The 19,723-nt window shown below is 36.2% G+C and overlaps 2 protein-coding genes across 3 annotated transcripts in view; one reads left to right on the plus strand and one right to left on the minus strand.

Moving 5' to 3' along the window:
- LOC138184230 (trafficking protein particle complex subunit 1) overlaps positions 1 to 19,723 on the minus strand; it is a 147,566-nt gene that overhangs the window by 106,646 nt on the left and 21,197 nt on the right. The gene's annotated exons all lie outside the window — the stretch shown is intronic.
- Positions 746 to 19,723, plus strand: part of LOC138184231 (glutathione S-transferase 1-1-like) — a 152,589-nt gene continuing 133,611 nt past the window's right edge. Inside the window, exon 1 of the mRNA XM_069122006.1 lies at positions 746 to 987. The gene's annotated coding sequence lies outside the window, so the exon portion shown is untranslated. The remainder of the gene's footprint in view (positions 988 to 19,723) is intronic.

Below are 19,723 nucleotides of genomic sequence, written 5' to 3' on the forward strand. Positions count from 1 at the left end.
TTAAAATTGAACGCATGCTACACCGTTCAGTGAATTGCTTTCCTTTGCTCTGGGATATATATATATATAATTATATTATAATTAATATTATTAATATTAATAAATATATATAATTATATCATAGTATATATTACAATTAACTAAAAACATGTTCATTATGCTATTACCAACAATTCTAATCAAGGTAATTAATAGCTTCGAGATGTTTCCGCAGGAACAAATAAACCGCATATATTTTAACAACGCAACAGCGTTAATTTCAAATTTTTTCCCGTAACACGCGCAATATATTCATAAAAAGTTCCTACAATTATTCGAATACTTTCGTAAGCTAACGTATATAAGCAATCGGATCTCTCAACGTTTCTCGATATAGCGTACGACTAGGAAACGAAACGCAATTCGATGGTGCTGCCGACTCAAACGAACAACGGATGATAGTCGCGTTTTTCTCGACGGTTAGTGTCATAGTATAGAACCGTTTCGTCTCGTTGCAGTCCGGTAATTCGATGAATTTCGAGTATGAGAGGTACGTCGTAGCCGGGCGAGCCCTCAATTAAGCGAAACGGTTCGTCGGCCATGAGGATGCGGCCTGATGTTCGTGCGGACGAGAAGCAGTCGTAGCAGAGAATCTGTCCCAAGCTCCTGCGCTCAACCTTTCTATCTTCCTCGTTTCCCCTTCTCGATCTACCCATCTATTCGTGTATCTGTCCCGTTCTCTCTTCCCGGGTGTCTTAAATTAGAATTTCAGGTGAGTCGTTCTGAAATCCGATTCGACGACTCTACATGCGACAGCGCGGAGCGGGGATTCGTAATCGATCGCAGCTCGAGCTGCGTCGAAAGTGAGAGAAACGCAGAAAGTTGCTGAAAGTGGCCGGATAAAAAGGGCGACAGAGACGGTGAAAGGGGCAGAAAGTTAGAGGAACGGAGTACGGAAGGATTTGTAGAGGGCAAAAGAAAGAGCGAGATAGAGAAGATAACGAGTAGGTAAGCAGAGATATAACGATTGAAGGAGAGTGGCAGGGCCAAAAACAGAGATGTCGCCGGTAGTGGTTGTCGTGACTAGCTGACTGTTGCACCAGTATTACACTGGTTTTAGTTTTCAGGTGCATCGTTCCCGAGCATATCGTTCTGTAATGCTCGCGATAATCATTTAATATTCGCCCGTGCATATGTATCAGCGAGTGTCCAAAAGTACTTGCAGGTACTTGCGACACTTTTATCGGAGATATGTGATTGCGTTTAGATTGAGTTTCGGCGCTAGATCCTCAATTTGCAGAACCGGTTCCTTCGTGCTAAACAACCGAAAGCTTCGACGCAAGTTTCAATTTATTACGTACAGTTAATAACGCTTTCGAAAAGAAATTCTCATCGTTTAAGAAGATGAGGATATAACTAACATCTAATTTAATGTACGATTAATTTAGAATGTTTTTTCTAAATCATCGTTTATTTAAAAAGCGATCGCAAATAACATTACCGTTGTCCTAAGCTCTGTAAGATAGATGAAACGCAAGCGAAATAAAGCTCCGTGTCTCGCAAAACGGTGAATAGTCTTAAACGTCAAATATTTGGTGAGCGAATGCGCGCGATTATGTCACCGCGTTCTAAGTCGACTCAAGATTCTTATTTGCCCCGCTATCTTTTTCTATTTCGTCTTTGCCGACACGGCGCGTCTTCGCTCTGACAACCCGCTGTCCTACATAGACTCCATCTCTTTCATTCTCGCTTCTTGTTTCTCTTCTTCCCATTTTAGGTTTTACTCTTCCGTAGTTCTCCCATCCCACATTTCATTCCCCCCCCCCCTCTTTTCTTTTCGTCCTCCTGTTCTCTTTTTATATCTTACTTTCCATTCCTATCTTTCTTTAACTTCTTTCTAATTCCTTCTGTTCGTCCTTTTTATACTTTCTCGTCTTTTTCTCTTCTTTCATTCCATTTCCCCCTATTACCTCTTAATATCTCTTTTTGCCTTTCTTCTCGATTCCTGATTGTCTTCCATTTCCTTCTTTGATCTCTTGTTGCGGAAGCAAAAGTCGATCCTTGAAAGTCATCCTTGACTCACTGTCGAACTTGCTTCTTTATCGACTCGTTAATGTTGCAATTTTTGTATTCCAACAAAAGTCAGCCACCGTTCGATTTATCTTGAGACATCTAACGTGGTTGACAACGTAAGTAGTCTGTTCACAACTATTGGTTTCTCATGTGCCATGCCATTTACCGTCAACGAACGAGGTTCAAAGAGAAGTTCGCCTTGGCCTGGGAAAATAGAGAGGGCTGCCTGTACGCGACACTTCGTTCTCGCAAAGGATATTGAGATGGAACGTTATCCAGTAAGAGATCCAATGAGTAATCACGAAACGTTATTGTCTAATTTTCTTAAATCATCAGGACAGTTATAAAAATAAGGCTGATCACGAACGGATAAAGGTAATCCATAAGGAACGGTATAATTGAGTTGCAATTTTGCCAAGAGCTGCCGGATTATTTTAATGGCGCTTGTAATATGCGATAAATATGCTGATCTAAATAAAAGTTATTGCATTTATGTTTGAAATTTACGTTTGAAATTCAGCTCTTCGCGACAGGTATAAAACATAAAACCTTTCTAATACTAAATTGGATACATATGTTTTATTAAATGCTCAAAATGCACATACACGTCGATTCTACTTTTAATATTATGACGAATAACTGCTATTATATGTGTATATATACATATGTATATAATAATGTTTGCTTAACTGCCACGGTTTTCGTCCGGGTTTTTAAACCCCGGGTTGAAAAAACGAGAGTTGGAAAAATGGACGTTACGTATTGCATGTGAACAATCACACGAGGTACGGCCGTCAAATTCGATGTCCATAGTACGTCGACGAGGGATGACAAACGCTAGAACTCCCGTTCAACTTTCGATACGCATGTTGTATTCCATGTATGTATGTATGTAATTGTAGGAGTTTGATCAAACGAATTAATGTTCGTTTTTGATGAAATAACGTACAACGTTTCTTTCTATTTTGCCAAGTATTAGTAAAACGTAACCAAGATATGCGAACATGACTAAAAATAGCAGTATGGCGATCACAATATAATTACAATAGTATTTCTTCACCGAGAAGTCGCTGTGATCTTCAATTAAATACCTATTTCGTTTTATCTAAAATTTAATATGTTTATATTTGATTTTTACACGCGTTTCTATTTCATTTTCCTATGTTATGAACGTTCGTTCTATTTTTCTAAGGAAAAACTCCAACTCTTAACTTCTATGTAGTAAATGACTTCCCGTATACTTTTGTATGTCTTAATTACAGGAAAACCGGAGACAAATCGGTAATCCAATTCCGATCTGACGGTTAAAGTAAAGGGAGAAACAAATTCTGCGCTTTAATGTTGACAGGAAAGCGAATCACAGTCGGAGTTTGAGTTTCCTCGGAATTGCACCGTTTTTTAATTCCCGTGCTTCATCGTCGTAGGAACAACCTAAAGGCCACATAGCGGGATCGACTGATCGGTTTACTTAATTTCCAAGCGTAACTTTAGAACGAAATTGAAGTCGTCGCGTCACGTGGTCGAGCTGGAATTTAAAATATGCTTGGGTCGTCTTGCTTAAGAGCCTTTGAGATTTTCGGTGATTGAAAGAGACGAGCGTTGCTCGGACACGGCGTATCGTATGATCGAATAACGTGGTAGATCGAGTGTGTGTCAATCGACACGTTGCTGCACATTGTGTCGATATTTGCTCTTCTTTCGACGTGACCGTTTGTGTATGATGTTACATTCATTGATTGCATTTTAAACGTGTTTCCACGAAAAGCACTCTGGAAAAGTGAATAAGAGGGCTGTTTGTTTTGTAATCAATCTCTCTGTATTTATATCTTTTTTGTGGCTGCTCGATTTCCTTTGTAGAAAAAATTCAGCGAATAAATATTTGAAAATTTCAGATTTATTTGATAATTTAATCGTCTCTGTAAAAATATAAACGTATAACGAGCAGAGTAATATTAATCAGGATTGGAATTCAATCGGAAATTATTGATCTACTTTTCAAATTACACAATTAATTTCGCAGCCAAATATCGTTTATTCAATTTTCCGAACACACGACTGCATTCTCATATTATTAGACCCATAGGCGAATGATTCGAATTTGCGAATTGTTCGACCAGTTCGACGCGTTACGAAAAATTAAAACATTTTAAAACTGTATATCGCGCTCTTGAACTTTGAACGTTGAATTTCAAACTTTATTTCGAACCTTGATCTTATTAGCTTGCAGTAAAGCAATTTTTATCGCAGTATAAACGACTCTATGAACGCGTTTGAAGCTAGCGGGAGAATAACTTCCAGTAAAGTAAAAAAATCCACATATTCTGTAAACGAGCAGACATCTTTTTCTTTAAATCGATACTTATATACATCTCATAGGCAGCTGTATACGACATTTCAATTTTTGTTCAATTTTTATTCCCCTTGTACTTTCCTTCTGCTTTGTCGTTTCAACATAAGATGCGTACCTTTTTACGTACTTGTCGGCATCAAACCTGTCGGAAACGTTTGCGTTCACCTGAAGCATTGCGTCTCGTATATCTCGTAGAATGCTTTTTTCGAGTCTCGCAATTCTCCTAGCGACTTCCTTGCACACGCACGAAGTACAACAATTCTACGAGAATTTGCCGAAAGACGTTGAAATCGTTCGACCAAAATGGCACATTTTCCAGGAAGACATTTTCGAGGTTTCGATAAAAGCTTCGAGCGTGTCAACGTTCACATTTTTTTCGATGTAATGTATTTGATATAGAGATGAAATTGTATTAATCCAGACTATAATTTGGTATGTGGACTATTTGCAACTACCTGTAGTTAAAAAAAGAATTAGAAAGTTAATCGGAACTTCTTTCTGTGACGAGGAAAGTAAATCAATACGTATGTAGGTGTACGGACCGGGAAGGAATCAAACAAATTGTAGATTTGTTAAGTTAATGTCACGTATTTTCTAATGTCGTTACATCGAGCGATAAATAGATATTTCGCCTGATAAGCGTAATGGTCTTCTTTGATCAGAAATCAAATAAGGTCTGATATTACACTTTTCGATAGGTATTAGTTAACTGAAGTAATCTAATTTCTTACTGCAAGTGCACTAAACTGATGATTCTGCACAATCGATAATATAAATTTATGGAAATTTGCACGCTTTTGAGATAGCATAAGTTAAATTAGAAATTCGGTTCAGAGCGTGGATATGAAAAGTTGAGTGCCTTTATAAAACCGATACCAAATTCTGTTAAATGGTGCACTAAAAAAAAAAACATTTTAGAAGCGTTAATTTAAAATTTAAGTGTTTTTATGAAAAATTTGTAGAAATCGAACGATGGATCTACAAGTTAAAAATGTCGGGAGTGGATTAATTTTAATTTCATGTTTCGTATTTAATAACCAAAACCAAATTTTATCATTTATTTTGAAATGTTTAGAAATTGTGTCAAGAAAAGAAAATTAAAATTTTTTATGGCATATACCACATTGTTGTGACGTTGTGTTTCGCTTTAATTGTTTACTCGAATTCAGGCGAAAAATATTTGACTGCAAAACATGGTACAATCATCGACGATCATTAGTAATTGCTAGGAGATTAATAGGAATCATAATGATTCTCTAATATATACCTTGGATATTTTGTATCTTTGTGTAGTCAAATCTACTTTTTCTAAGCAATATTTATTCTTCAAACAGAAGTAGATTGGACGAAACGTCATCTATGAAATTCTTATCACTTTTCCATTAACTCAAGCAAATATTCATCTTCTTCGCTGCGCATCCAATCAAACTGTAAACAGTTCGAGCTTTGTTAATTCGTGTTTTTCGAGAACACGATATTTTCTAATCGTCCTCTGTTAATGGTAATTTGAGCGCTCTGTATCGGCGAAGCGCTTTGTATTATAGCAACGTTAAAAAGGTGTTGAAGTGAACACAAGTATAGGTTTATTGATTAGAATAGAATTTGCGTTTCAACAGCACTTAACGTTTATCGACGTATACAGAAACATACTATAAGTATCGCGTGCTTTATGAACTCATTATACTAACAAATTTTTTTACTTTACAGAGCATTAGTAATGAGCTACGAGCTCGTGTACTGTTATCGATCTAAATTTTTATTATTTTTACAGCAACCTGGTTCAGTACCCCGATCAAAGCATATTTCTGTATCGATAACGCAAATCATATCGTTCCCACGAAGTTTAACGTCAGTAACCTTACTATTTACTTTGTTGTCATTGTACAGTTTTAATAATATTTGATACATGTCCCATTTATTTAAATATAAATTATAATAGACGTCTGTTTCCTTCATATACTTTAAAATTAATTTCCATAAAAGTAAGAACGTACATACGTATTGCATTATTATTAATTTAAAATTTAAATTTAAGAATTTAAAAACAAACGTAACGTTAATCATATTATATAATTGTGCTACGTGGACTAACACGATTGTATAATATCTAATTTTGTTCGTAACGCGTGCAGTTTTTGTCCCAAAAGAAATATTACAGCTGATGCGAACTTTCAAGTTTCGGAAACTTATCAAAATTAGTTTGTTATATCATTTCCTGTACTGCTTACACGTATATTTTGACTTAATACCCGTTTTACTATTTCCTTTCTTCCTACCCTCTAGTTAGATTATAAGCCCTATTTACGATGATGTATCGAGACGTTGACTTATGTGATATAAATCACATAAATCTGGTTAAAAGTAGATATGTGTAATTAATACTCATCATAACACAGAAACAACAGTTATAATTTTCGAACTTAATAGATGATGGATGCGTGTCGTTATTCGTTATGTAGATGCGAGTTTTTATCGAATTCTGTCTATTGTATTTATTGTATTGGTTTTATTACTAACATCAATGGCGTTGTTATATTCGATCTCGATACAAAACGAACCAAAAAACAATTTATTCAACTGCAATAACTAATATCGATGCTTGGGTTCGAACAATAAACATTTAAATGTCAATTAAAGTGAATTTTGTTTACAAATTATATTTCTATCGGTAAATCGCTATTTGTTAAATAATATCTACTATTGCTATTTATAAAATATGTACGCTCTCCGTGGGAATCTTGACACGCGGATTGCGCGGAAAATCGAATATTTTTAGATCAACTACGGTTTGCTAAACGCTAAATATGTTTGGAGCGCAGTATTGAAATTTCGCACGGGTAAATATGAAATTAATTTCATAAGATTTATATCGGAGGAATATTCGTTTACTTAATTCTTAGTAATATGAAGGGAGCTAAGGGTAGACATATTTTTCTCTAAATCACGATCAATTTACAATGAACTATTTAAAATAAAAATACGGGAATGGAAATCTCTGTTTTCGAAGACAATAATGCACGTGATACGAGACGAATAAATACAAATAAAATGGCCAAAGCGAGTTCAGTTCAATTGTTATTTCAGTATGCCATGGTTCATAAGTTGCTAGTTGTGTTAATCGATAATTTTAATACAGTTATGCATAATTTAGTTCCATAAAGTCAGAAACAGGCATCCTTTGTACCTGTATTGATGCTTTGAACAGTTCGTGCGCTGTAAGCGGGTATCGTATTGGTTCTATACCAGGTGTTTCAGGATAAATGTGATCTAAGATAATTCCTAAATCAATTAATGGTTCTATGGTATAGTAACGAACATCTTGTTTCTCCTAAGAAATATAATAGGATAAAAATTATGTTTCACAGATTGAAATTTAACGAAGAGAGTAGATCTTCGTGCTATGGAAAACGGCATGCGATTCGAGTACTTATTGGATGTTCAATAATAATATCTCTAAAGCAAGAGTCTGCTACGAAAAGTCATACAGATGAATCCATTAGCAGTCCTCGGATAAAAGTTACAAACTCGTCCTCCACCCTCCGTAAGACTACGCTCTACAACTCTTTATCTTTATTAAGATATCTTTTAAAACTTGTAACAACGACTAATGGCATTATTATCTGCTGTTTTACACATCTATTAAATTAATAAAAGATAAAGAGAAGTAGCTTCGAGAATTTCCTTGTAGAAAGTTAGGCATTAATTATTACAAAAATTTCAACAAAGGAATTTACAATTCTAAAAATGCTGTAAAAAAGTCCCATGACAAATTTCGATATTCTGACGCAAAAGCTCTGAAACGTTTTCGGAGTACCAAATTTATCTTCGGACATCTCATAGAACACGATGTCAACGAGTTTTCTTGCGAGAAAGGAGGGAAAGTTCGCGCGAACAAGGTGTTTCACGTCCATTTTCTACCTTCGTCCTGCGTTACCGAGCCTATCAAGCATTTATAAAAAATGATAAGGAAGAACGGCAGGCCCGGTCAGATACAAATTACCGGTGTGTTGCGTCAAGTTGGATGGAAACTAGCCTTGGGAATTGAGGGAGGCGCACAGGGAAATCGCTATACACCTTTTACCTCCATCTACTGCATCCTCCTTACTAAACATTTATCCTCTCTGTGCGAGTCCCTGCCCTTTCCAACTTTTCTATAATAGGACCAGTGTAACATTGGTCAAGAACTGCGAGTTACCCCAATCTCCTTGGTGAGTTTGTACATTCTGCTGTCAAACTCATTAGGATGCAGCAGATACTCGATCGAAACATCGTTTCACGCCACTGCGACAATTCTCCTTTTCGCTTAACGTTCGGTAAGTTTTAGTGCGCATTTGATAAAATTTCATAAAGATATACTGTTTCAAATATTGTTCGATTGTTCTTTTTTTCCAGCTCTGTCTCAAAGAGGAGGAACGTTCGCGAAAGTCGTGAAAAACGTGGCGACGGTACAACGCGTAACGCACCAACGACACTGACTATTGAAACCCGAAGAATAACAAATATGTCAGGTATACGAGTTATACAAAGTGTATAGAAATTATACGTCACGATTATTTATGACGGAATGTTATACTTATGGCCTGGGTTACGAAGATGCATGAAATAAGAAGGAATCGTAAATGTTATCGTAAAAAAATATTTAATATTTTTCACCGTTTTTATGTCGCATTTGAGTCAGGAAATGCAAATCATCTTTCTTAAATTTATAAACGTACATAAGTACATGTTTACTTGGAAGATAAAACGAATATCTAATCTTCTAATTTTCTATCGCTAATTTCATTATAACAAAATTCGATATTATCGATACCTGAACCAACGCGAAACAATAAGATAAATGTAATATCTTCTCCGCGAAATAACGCGTACTATTCTTTCTAACAACACTCCGACGAGAAAACTTCCGAACGGAACGTTGCCGCGAAAAGCAACCAACACGAAGATCCTTAACGGTGGGTAGTTAAAAAGTCAGGGGGTAAGATAAGATCAAAATAGTAACGCGTGCCGTCGTAACGGAACTACACTCGGCCAACTTTACCCACTGATACTATAACAGAGAGGAAAGTAGGGTGCACCCTTGGGTTTCTCCGTTATACTCTCTATCTCTCCTACTTGTTCCTCCCATCTTCCTCCTCTCCAAGCAAGCTTCATCGCTTCGTTCCAGTAGTATAGCCTTTCTCTCGCACCCTGTAGCCTCGTCTCTCTGTGTCCTTGCGCTCTTGTGCACGGTGTTTACGAGGGTCGAAGATTCGCGACGTAACACCTGGGGCTTATGATTCTGGGCATTATTGCCTGAGTAAATTAACCGTACGATATTGTTCCCCTTGCTCGACGTCTTCGAGTCTGCCTGACAAATTTCTCTTATACACCTTCAGATTGCAAACTTTTCGATTTCGGCCGCTGCATCCGCGTCGAATTTTAACGAGGCGCACGCTGCTCGGAATTACGATCGCGTTCCGCAACGGAGATACCAGTACCGAATTTACCATTCGATCCATCGACTTTCCACGATCGATTTCGCCCGAAGGAATACGCTTTACAATTTCCTTGTATTATGCAAATATTACTTATTAACAATTTTACAGTTTTCCGGGGACGAAACGTTTTTGCCATCGCAGGCTTTTGCTTCGATCGAAAAGAGCGAGAAGCTGTGAAACCGATTTCTCCGCATTGTTTTCCCTTTTTCTTTTTATGTATTACGCGTTATGTTAAGAACTATTACACTAAGCGCAATTTTGATTACCAAGTTTATATTTCTGTATATATTTATTACAGCTTTTATAGAAGATTAAAAGAGTTGAGAAGTAACTGAGACATTCATAGATTAAAAATATGGAAACAATGTTATGGTATAGCGTATTATAATCTATCGCGACTAAAACAAAATATATAAAATTCAACGTGTTAACAATGATTAAGAAAATTAATGATAACCGTGACGTTTCACGAGTTCCATAATTTACGCACTCACGGAAACGTAGGTATATGCGAGGTCTGAGTATAGTCGAAAGCGTATCGATTGTCGTTCCCATGAAATTAATTTCCTGCTCGGGAGGATGTTCGAAAGGCTCTCCGGAGGACTGTATATAGGCACTGGTACGAGCTCTGCAAGCACTCAAGTTCACCGTCTAGTTCGCGGTTGAACCGGTAAAGTCGGTGTCTTACGACTTCAGGTTGAACCCTCCACTGGGGCGAGGTAAAAGGCGGACCGTAGAAACCAGGAAGGGCATAATTGAGTACACTTTATTCGTTTGTTGCATGCCGTGGTTACCGTGCGATATGAAATGGTACAGGTGAACGGAGATTTCAGCCAATTCACTCGACTCTGTGACAACAATTCATCCCTTCCCAAATAAATTTTGTTGTCCTTTAAGGAGGACAGACCGAATAAATTATCGAATTATGCCAAGTGATGTTGATCGTACGAGAAGATCAATGTTATTCCGCAGGAAATAGCAATCATAAATCGATCATTGTTCCGATATAGAACAGAATTTCTAGAATAGAATTCTGAATAGAATTTCTGTCGGCTTGAAATCATTTATTTACTCTTCGTAGGTTATGCCCAGTTTATAATAAGAATTCTATTATAAAGCCGGGTTACTGGCTATTTTAATCCAATACTTTGTTTCAGTATTTTGGTTAGTAAAATTATTCTCTTATAATATTTATTTTGTTATTTTTCAAGTTGAACCGAAATATCTTCCTCATTCGTATCGTATCTTAATTTTCAATCAAATAAAAGATATAACGTTTCATATCTTACACGAAATATTTCAATTCATATTCATTAGTATGCGCGACTATATCATCGAAGCTTTTATTTTCGCTAACGTATGATTTAACAAATTCGAATGCTTTAATGTATTAATCACACCAATAAAAGGTTTTCTAACGATTATACTACCATTGTAGCCTGCTTCGTTGATTGCATATTACGAATCGTTGAACTACTTTTATAGTATAATTAACTTCGATCATACCTGGCAATCATAGGGCACTTGTTTGCGGACTGCATCCAATTGTTCCGTATGTTTTTAGGTCTGAGTAGACCCAGTTTCGCTGTACGTCTTAAGAACATATACTTCGTGTAGAAAATTTCTTCATCATTCTTTTACTACGAATAGCAAGAAAGATGCAAAAATTGTGTTCCATATCCGATACAATTGATAAAACTTTCTCTTATGAAATGAGAAATATTCATGATGTCCAACGGAATACTTCCTTCTGAATTATTCGCAAACTCTCGTACAACTTATACACGTTCAGCTCCTCGATCATTTTGAAAAGAAAGTTCGTAGACAGGTGGCAGAAGCAGGATCGTCTTTCACTCTCTTCGTTTCATTAAATGCTTCTCAAGCGATTTAGCAGAACGAGTATCTAAAGGCATTTCTGGATGATTCTGCTAGGCTGGTTATACACTCTTAAACCTAAGTGGCTCACTTTTCCCCACTTCTCTTCCGACGTGACATCGTCGAGTCGCTCCCCTTTTGTAAACCATTCGAATCCTTCGTAAACCTCATACACCAACTTTCGTAGATTCCACGCTATTATTCACGCTAAGGATACGTGGATGAAGTCGTAGCCGGATGGTGTGAGCTATTAAATCTCGAGTTTCGATAAGTTTCACGTAAGATTAATGATACGAAAGAGTTGCTCCTATCGCTTGTACATATTTATAGAAATGTAAGCAATTACTAACTTTAAATTCATTATTATCAAACTAAACTTCCTACGATAGAATAGTTTACAAATTTGTTTGGTCTTACGCTCTTTTTTATTTTTAGAACTCTTATTTTATTTTTTAAACATACACTGTCTCATATAGCGATACTGCAAATTATACGTTTAAAATACGTAGCGAGGCTTTCGGTAATACGAGAGGTCAGTGCGTGAGACGCTGGAATGGTGGAGGTCAAGCGAAGCAGTGTAGGTACTTTTAGCAACAGAGAGCGACTATTCTCGAGAATGTATTTTTGATGTTTATCCTTTCGATGACAATATTATCAATAATCGTTAACAGTGGCTGCGGCACGGTGTATCTTTCTCTTCCTCTTGTTGTTCGAAGGTAGAGCGTACTCACGGTGTCCACAAACAATGTCGCCACCCTGGCTCGGACACCTCTTATGGCTTACGTCGCCGGATTACGCTTGCACCGTGCGACTAGTGCTTTTACACCCTCTCTAATAATTTTTTCCTCTAGTGCAGTGTCATTGCTTAGTCAAATATCGCCACTTTGCGATTTCTTGCGAATTTCTTATTTAATTGATTTCTCGAATTTCTCGTTTAACGAGGCGTACGTGGGTACCGATTATTATTCGATAACAGTGCAAACCACGCAATTTGCAAAACGATAGATAACAATTAACATTTGAATTTCCTATAGCGAGTAACAAATTAACATAAGATTTTGACAAATCTCGGAAAGACGACCAAAAGAGCATGGTATTATATTTAAACGTTTCCCAAGTGTAGACTAATTCGATGAATGATCCTGTTTTCTGCGAAACATTGTGAGTATGTTCTATGATTAAAGGGAAGAAAAAATTTCATAATACCGTAATACTGCAATTAAAATGCACAATAGGTTATCGTATTGTCAACGATACGCCATTACTTTTTTGCAACCGTCCTACACTGTTATTTGAGACACATTCTGCGGTCTTGTGAACTAACATCTATCCCCGGTTGATCATTAAGATAAGCGTTAAGATAATTTAACTAGCAAAGCAGTTCTTTCGAGATTAATAAGAAGCACACGTTTGCCCTCGCATTGCAACGTTCCTCAATATGATAATGTTTTGTTCCTTCCTGTATAACTGCTGTTATAATTGTACTTGCGTAACAGTGTCGAGCGATGGTTACTTGCAGGATAACAACTGCCGTGCATGAACATACAACTGTTATTGTTCCCGCCTGTTGCTAAACTTTCATCAGATTAACTTTTGCCGTAAAACCTGAACCACAAAATCTGCTCGTTTCATGGTTTAGTAAAAGACAAATATAAATGCACGTTATTCGCGAGTAGTTTCATCGCAGACTTACACTTCCCATTCTAATCTTTTCTATTTATTAATTCAGATAAAAAGTTGCAGTACTTTTCCATTTAGGGGAAAACGAAGAAAGCGATGCGATCTGAACATTCGCGCAATTGTATAAAGAAACTAATATTAAATTGTATTCAAATTGTTTTTCGCAACGGATATCCAGGAAGGTAATGTAAAAAATGGTATTTCATTACAAACAATATTCGATACTCGGATCTATAAAAGAGAAACTGACAGGCAAAAGGAAAGAAATATCAGTCGCGCCTCTTGCGCTACACGATTTTGCGCACGCGTACGAGCAATTCTGAAAAAGGATTTTATAATATTTTTCGAATCACCGTGATGTACGATGCGTCGCGTCGGCGCAAAACACGATTTATTCGTTTTCATTATTCGAAAAATCCACGTTTCGAAAAGCTGCGTCCTCTCATGGACGTTATTCGTAAACCGATTAAACGGAATATTTACACGAACAGTCGAAGATGCGAATATTCCTTTTTAATGCGGATCGAATCCCGGTGAGAACATAGCGCGCAAAATCGAATGACCATTTCGAAAAGTAATGGAAAATTTTCGATTTCACCACTCGAAATTGATTTCGAATTTTAATTTCGTTTCGTGTAGTTTCGTCTGGTAATTTTTGATATAGAAAATTATGCGCCCTGAGTTTTGACACGCGTTACCGTTTTTTATCTGTTCTCGTTGGTCGAAAGATTAACGTCATCTGGCAAATATTTGCGGGACAGGATGCGAAATACGTTATATGAATTCACGTTTTCTGTGTTCGTCTATTTTTCTCACAGACCGGAACGGAACTTGACGTATCGTCTATCAAGAATTAAGAGCGATTCGTTTCCAATATACGGTTCAGGAGATTCCATTTTATGGTTTCTCGATTATTCCATTTTCTATTATCCCAGACTTTCATTATCCGATTTATTAAGGGTATACGTACTATACGATGCATTTTCAGATTACACATTAAGTGGTACTGTCTATTAACAAATACTATATAATACGATATGATATTATATACTATACTATACTATACAACATTCTCTATCAACAAGTACGAAGGTGTGCAATTTTTATTAATTTCAGCACAGCCTTCAAAAATGAATCTCTCCCTCTCTTGCGTCATCTTAGATTTACGTCTTAATTATACACTTGAATTACAGTAGGATGTAAAAGAATCCAAATTGAAGGAAATCTCGTTCCAACAATTCGTTACCTCGGTGACTCGACAACTTAACTTATACCAAAGATGTACTTGTTCTGAAGTTGAATTCGCTTGTTACGAAATTGTACAGGGGTCGACTTAACTTGCTCTGAAATTCTACTTATTTCAAATTAGTGCTAACTGTTTGCTGAAAAGTTAAGAAAAAGTTAAACATTTTCAGCTTTATGTAAATTTAAAATTACTAAATTGATTGCAGATTTGTGACGAAATTTCAGAAGCCTGTTATACGGAAAGTACTTGTTGATAGTCATTAGAGATTCTAATTAATCGAACTGGTAATAAACGGTAATCAACTGTTTTTCCATTTAAAGTGCTATTGTACAAACGATAATTTCCAGGCGTATTTCTCGTGAGAGGATAAAATTTAATAATACTTACAAATATTAAAACTATAATTGTATTATGTACCTGATAAATAGTAATAAACCATTCGAGATGATTTTCAAAAAAACTCCAGAAATCTAAAATTAACTTTGAGATGTACCCACATATCTATCGTTTCACGAAAATGGTACAATCGAACTGCATTTATCCCAACTCCATTTGCCCGAACCCCATTTATCCAAAGTCCATCTATTGAAATGAAATTTTAGTTCATGCCCGATTTGCCGAACTCCCTCCGATCTCCTATTATCCGAACGACTGACAAACGTCATTCCAGTTAAAATGCAAACAGCGAATCAATGGATTAAGAAAGATATCGCAAACAACATAAGTTAACCGATAATCGCATATAATATTATTAAATATTTTTGTATAAGCATTAACATCAAGGTGTACAAAAGATACAGATAACAGAAACAGTTTCATAATTCAAAGTAATGTAAACAATTTTTTAAAGTTATCGTACAAGGAATTGTGATAAATAAAGTTGTTGAAACTCGCACCTATTCTTTGTACATGTGTTGTATAACAACTAATAAAAGTCAAGCACACTGGTTTATGTATTCCAGCTATGCTTCCTAGAAATTTGATTCTACGGCTGAATGAATGTTGCTCTTGTAAGTTGCGGTATGCTGCGCGCTTTGAAACAAAAACTAATTTCAGCATAAAAAACTTGGAAGGGAGGTTCCTGGTTTTATACGACAAATTTAATACGCACGTTTGCAGCCAGAAATTTAGTTTCGCTTCCACGAGCTTTGCAGTCAGGTTTTATCGCTGTTTATAAAAGGGACAAATGCGCCAACTGCGTTATTTCCAAAATACTTACATCAGGAACCAAACATATCGATAATCGCTTTTCTAAAAATATAAAATTTATTCCCAAGTAAAAGAAAAATTTTAATGATATTTACTTCTGGTTTAACTGTTAGTAATCTGTGTTATGTTTACAGGTATTATACATGCTAATTTTTACTAATCGATTCTTTTGATAATTCAAAAAATTCCGCTAAAACAAAACAGAACAGTCTTTGTATAAGATTTCGCGTACCAAATACAAATAATATACATATTGCATCGATCGAGATTCGCTAACTAAATAGATCTAAGATTCGTTCAAACAGATTTGACGTTTTCTTACCCTGTAATTTCGAACAAAGTGATTCAATTTGAAACTGGCAGATTTTTCCTGTGTTCGTTTACAATTCGCGATAGGAGTATGTCGCGCTACGGCCCCGTAGGAGTTGTTATAAGTTGCAGACAATTTTACTGTAGCCTAGGACCAATCCTTCTACATGGCGGCAAAAGAAGCGAAAAGGTGTGAAGAGAACGGCAAGGAAGATGAACGTCGTAACAGAGACAAATAGAGAAACGAGAGCAGCAGTAAACAAAGAGCAGTGGAATAAAAATACGGAGGAGAATAATACAGGGTAAGAGAAGTGGTCACAAAATAGGAGAAAATCGTCTGCGACTTATGACCCACCCACTATGCCGTAGCTACGAAGCATAACTGTACAGCGTTACGCAAGAATAATATCCAGTATAACTGTCATAAGTTATAGGTAGCTATTCTTCGTTTCTTCTATCGCGTTTCCTGTTAGTGGAAATAAATGGAATTGCGAAGAACGGATATCAGATTACAAGTATAGACACAAGTATATGAAGAGATGATATATAGGATGAAGACATTGAAATATAGATACTACAATCAGAAGTAGAAGATGAACCTATTTAATCCTTTCACTTCTATATATATATATATATATACATATATTATGGATCAAGCAAGTAGATAGGTTCTATGACAGTATAGACATAACGACTGCAAGTCTTGTTTAACATATAATCTAAGAACTAGTAACCGGATATTGCAAACGGAAGAGCCTGACTAATAAAAAATTTCTTATTTAGCGATTAACACTAAATTATTATATAACATACCATTGTAGTGTAAAACACTGTAATTATAAGCGCGAAACAATCTCTAAGCTATAGCGATCATTCCTCCACTGTAATAAGATTTCACATAAATCGCGTTTGAAACCAATATGAATCAGTATCGTGATTGAAATTTGAATCAGCGAACTGGAACGAATATTGCTGATTAATCGAACTAAACATCCCATCTCCACATATACATAATACATATATGTGAATACAAGTCCAATAATTTTGATTACTTTGAATATCTTCGGTATTTTTAAATATATATACATGGGAAAACTTTATTTACGGATAAATCAGGATCATCTCCGATTTTTAATATTTTACAGCGAAGAATATATTTTAACGAAGATACGTCTTGTGTAAGAATTACGATGCTACAGACGTACGTCGTTGGCACCTTCTTCGCTTTAAAGAATTCACAATATCCACCGTCCAGAAGTATCTTCTCTGCCAAACCTCTATAATATACTACTCATAAAACTCGAATAACTAGGAATCTCCAAACTTGGACACACTTCTTTTACGACGTTTCGTGTGTAACGTATTGTCATATACGATTGATTGATAGAAACAAGGTAAAACATAGGATATACGCGGTGATAATGTTTGCACAAGTACTCGATGATAACTATACATCTCGTTTAGAAAGTTACATAACAGGAAGGTGTAACTTTGAGCTGTACATTGACTCTCGATCTACTTGTGTCAGTAAGTGACTACGAATTCTGAATTTTGCTTGCTATTGTATTATGGAACAAAGTCCAATTATAGTTTCCCATTTCCAAAGATCAAGTAAATATTCCTATTAACAATCAAAAGCGTGGTTTCCAATTTACTACGTTAAATGTTATCTTAACTATAACGCTGTACAGTAAGCGATGAACAAGCTGGAGAACATTATCTGCGATTTACGATAATATTCGAAAGCATCCGCACAACGTGATACGATATGCCAGTAGCGGTGCGTTGACATAAATACTAATACCGTTCGACCAATACGCCGGATGTCAACCGGAATTACGTCTCAGTCCATACGTTAACTGATGAAAAAGTTTTAATACCGTCGCCCAACTCCCAACGGTACACTATATTTCCATGAACTTATTGTCGAGCCGCGAAACTCAGCTTTTTGCGGGACACGTGTTGCCTGATGTATTCTAGCGGCTCGAAAACTTATTTGCCCCGGAGACTACGCGCCATATTTCATAATGCGTCGGTATATTCCCGGCAGGTCGTAACGTCGCGTTGCCCTAGAATCAAAATAAAGACGACCATCCGCTGACGTATTCCCTTCCTGCACCACGACGCGATTTTTTCATCCAATCGTTATACGGTGCGTGATGTTCCAGAGTGTCCAGAACCATATACTTTTAACTTTTAATAAGCGCGATTTACGCGTATCTGTCGTGTTAAGCGAAAAGGGTGTATCCGCAACTATCGATACTTCGAGCCATTGCTACCAAGTAGCACAGAAATAGTTTGTCTATATACATATCGAATAAGACAGTCGTATCCGCATTGAAACTGAAGATGCAACAGTTTATATTTCGGACTATGTGAAGTCGATGTCTGCTTGTTAAATACTAAGTCATTTTTCCCAAAACCACCTTTTGATCGGACATGCGTATTTAAACTTACATTAATACTTACGTATTTAAATGTATATCATTCGTACGAAAATCAAGCCAAGTCATACATCTTAATGCTAACGAATGATTGATAATTCAGATCGAACTGTTATGTTCATATTCGACAGTTCGTATCGCTTATCTCTACGATAAGGATTGTTTAATAATAGTTTTGGAGTTTACATGAGAGCACGAGTTATGTTATTCATTAATATCGACAGTGGTGGACAAACGCGTTGTTTTGGTTGACGTTATCAGTAATAATTCGGATACACGGTTGAAACCGCTTTACAGGCATATATTTTTGATATTTTACGTTTTTACATTGTTTATATATAGATGATGGTTTTCATGGTGGTGAATAATGGTTGTGACAACAGATCAGGATTCGATACGAATATTTAGAGTCGACCGATAAATTTAGTTCATAGAAGTTACCTAACGGAGGATACTTCTGAAATATACATCATCGATCGTCAGATTTACACGTTTCTTTTTCCTCTTCTTCCCTTTTTCTTCCAAAAGATGAAAATGACTCTCAAAGTCAGTACGAGATCTCGTAGAAATTTCGTACATGTATATTTTATGGAAATCGGCGTGCCAATTATCCGAAAACATAGATACCGAATGTTAAATCAAAATCTACTATTTGCGAGAGAAGTTTTATCGGAAGCTGAACTTGCTGGAAGATAGATTACAGGAAGGTAAACTCGAAAGTATGAGCGGTAAGTGCATCGCGGCAAGAATGAGATTGAAAGTAAAAGTAATGTTGGGAGAAAGTCTATAGTGGCAAGAGTAAAAGTACGAAATTTTAAACGAATAGTCATCAAATCCGTGTATTCGATTGCCAATTGAAGAGCGAATAAACAAATAGTTAAAAATACTTAGATTTTATTTGTATTTACGACTACATAAAGCAGCGTAACATTTATAACCAGAAGAAAACTAAATTCAACTAAATCCATTTGTCATTCCAATGCCATTGCAATTCCTAACAATTCGTATTCCATTTTCACGATAAACATCAGCATTATTTGTAACAGATATGTTCCCGAGGATCGTATCATCTCCTTTCCTT

Source organism: Bombus flavifrons, chromosome 10 (assembly GCF_040668555.2).
Source record: "Bombus flavifrons isolate JBK064 chromosome 10, iyBomFlav1_principal, whole genome shotgun sequence".
NCBI classification, from domain to species: Eukaryota; Metazoa; Arthropoda; class Insecta; order Hymenoptera; family Apidae; genus Bombus; species Bombus flavifrons.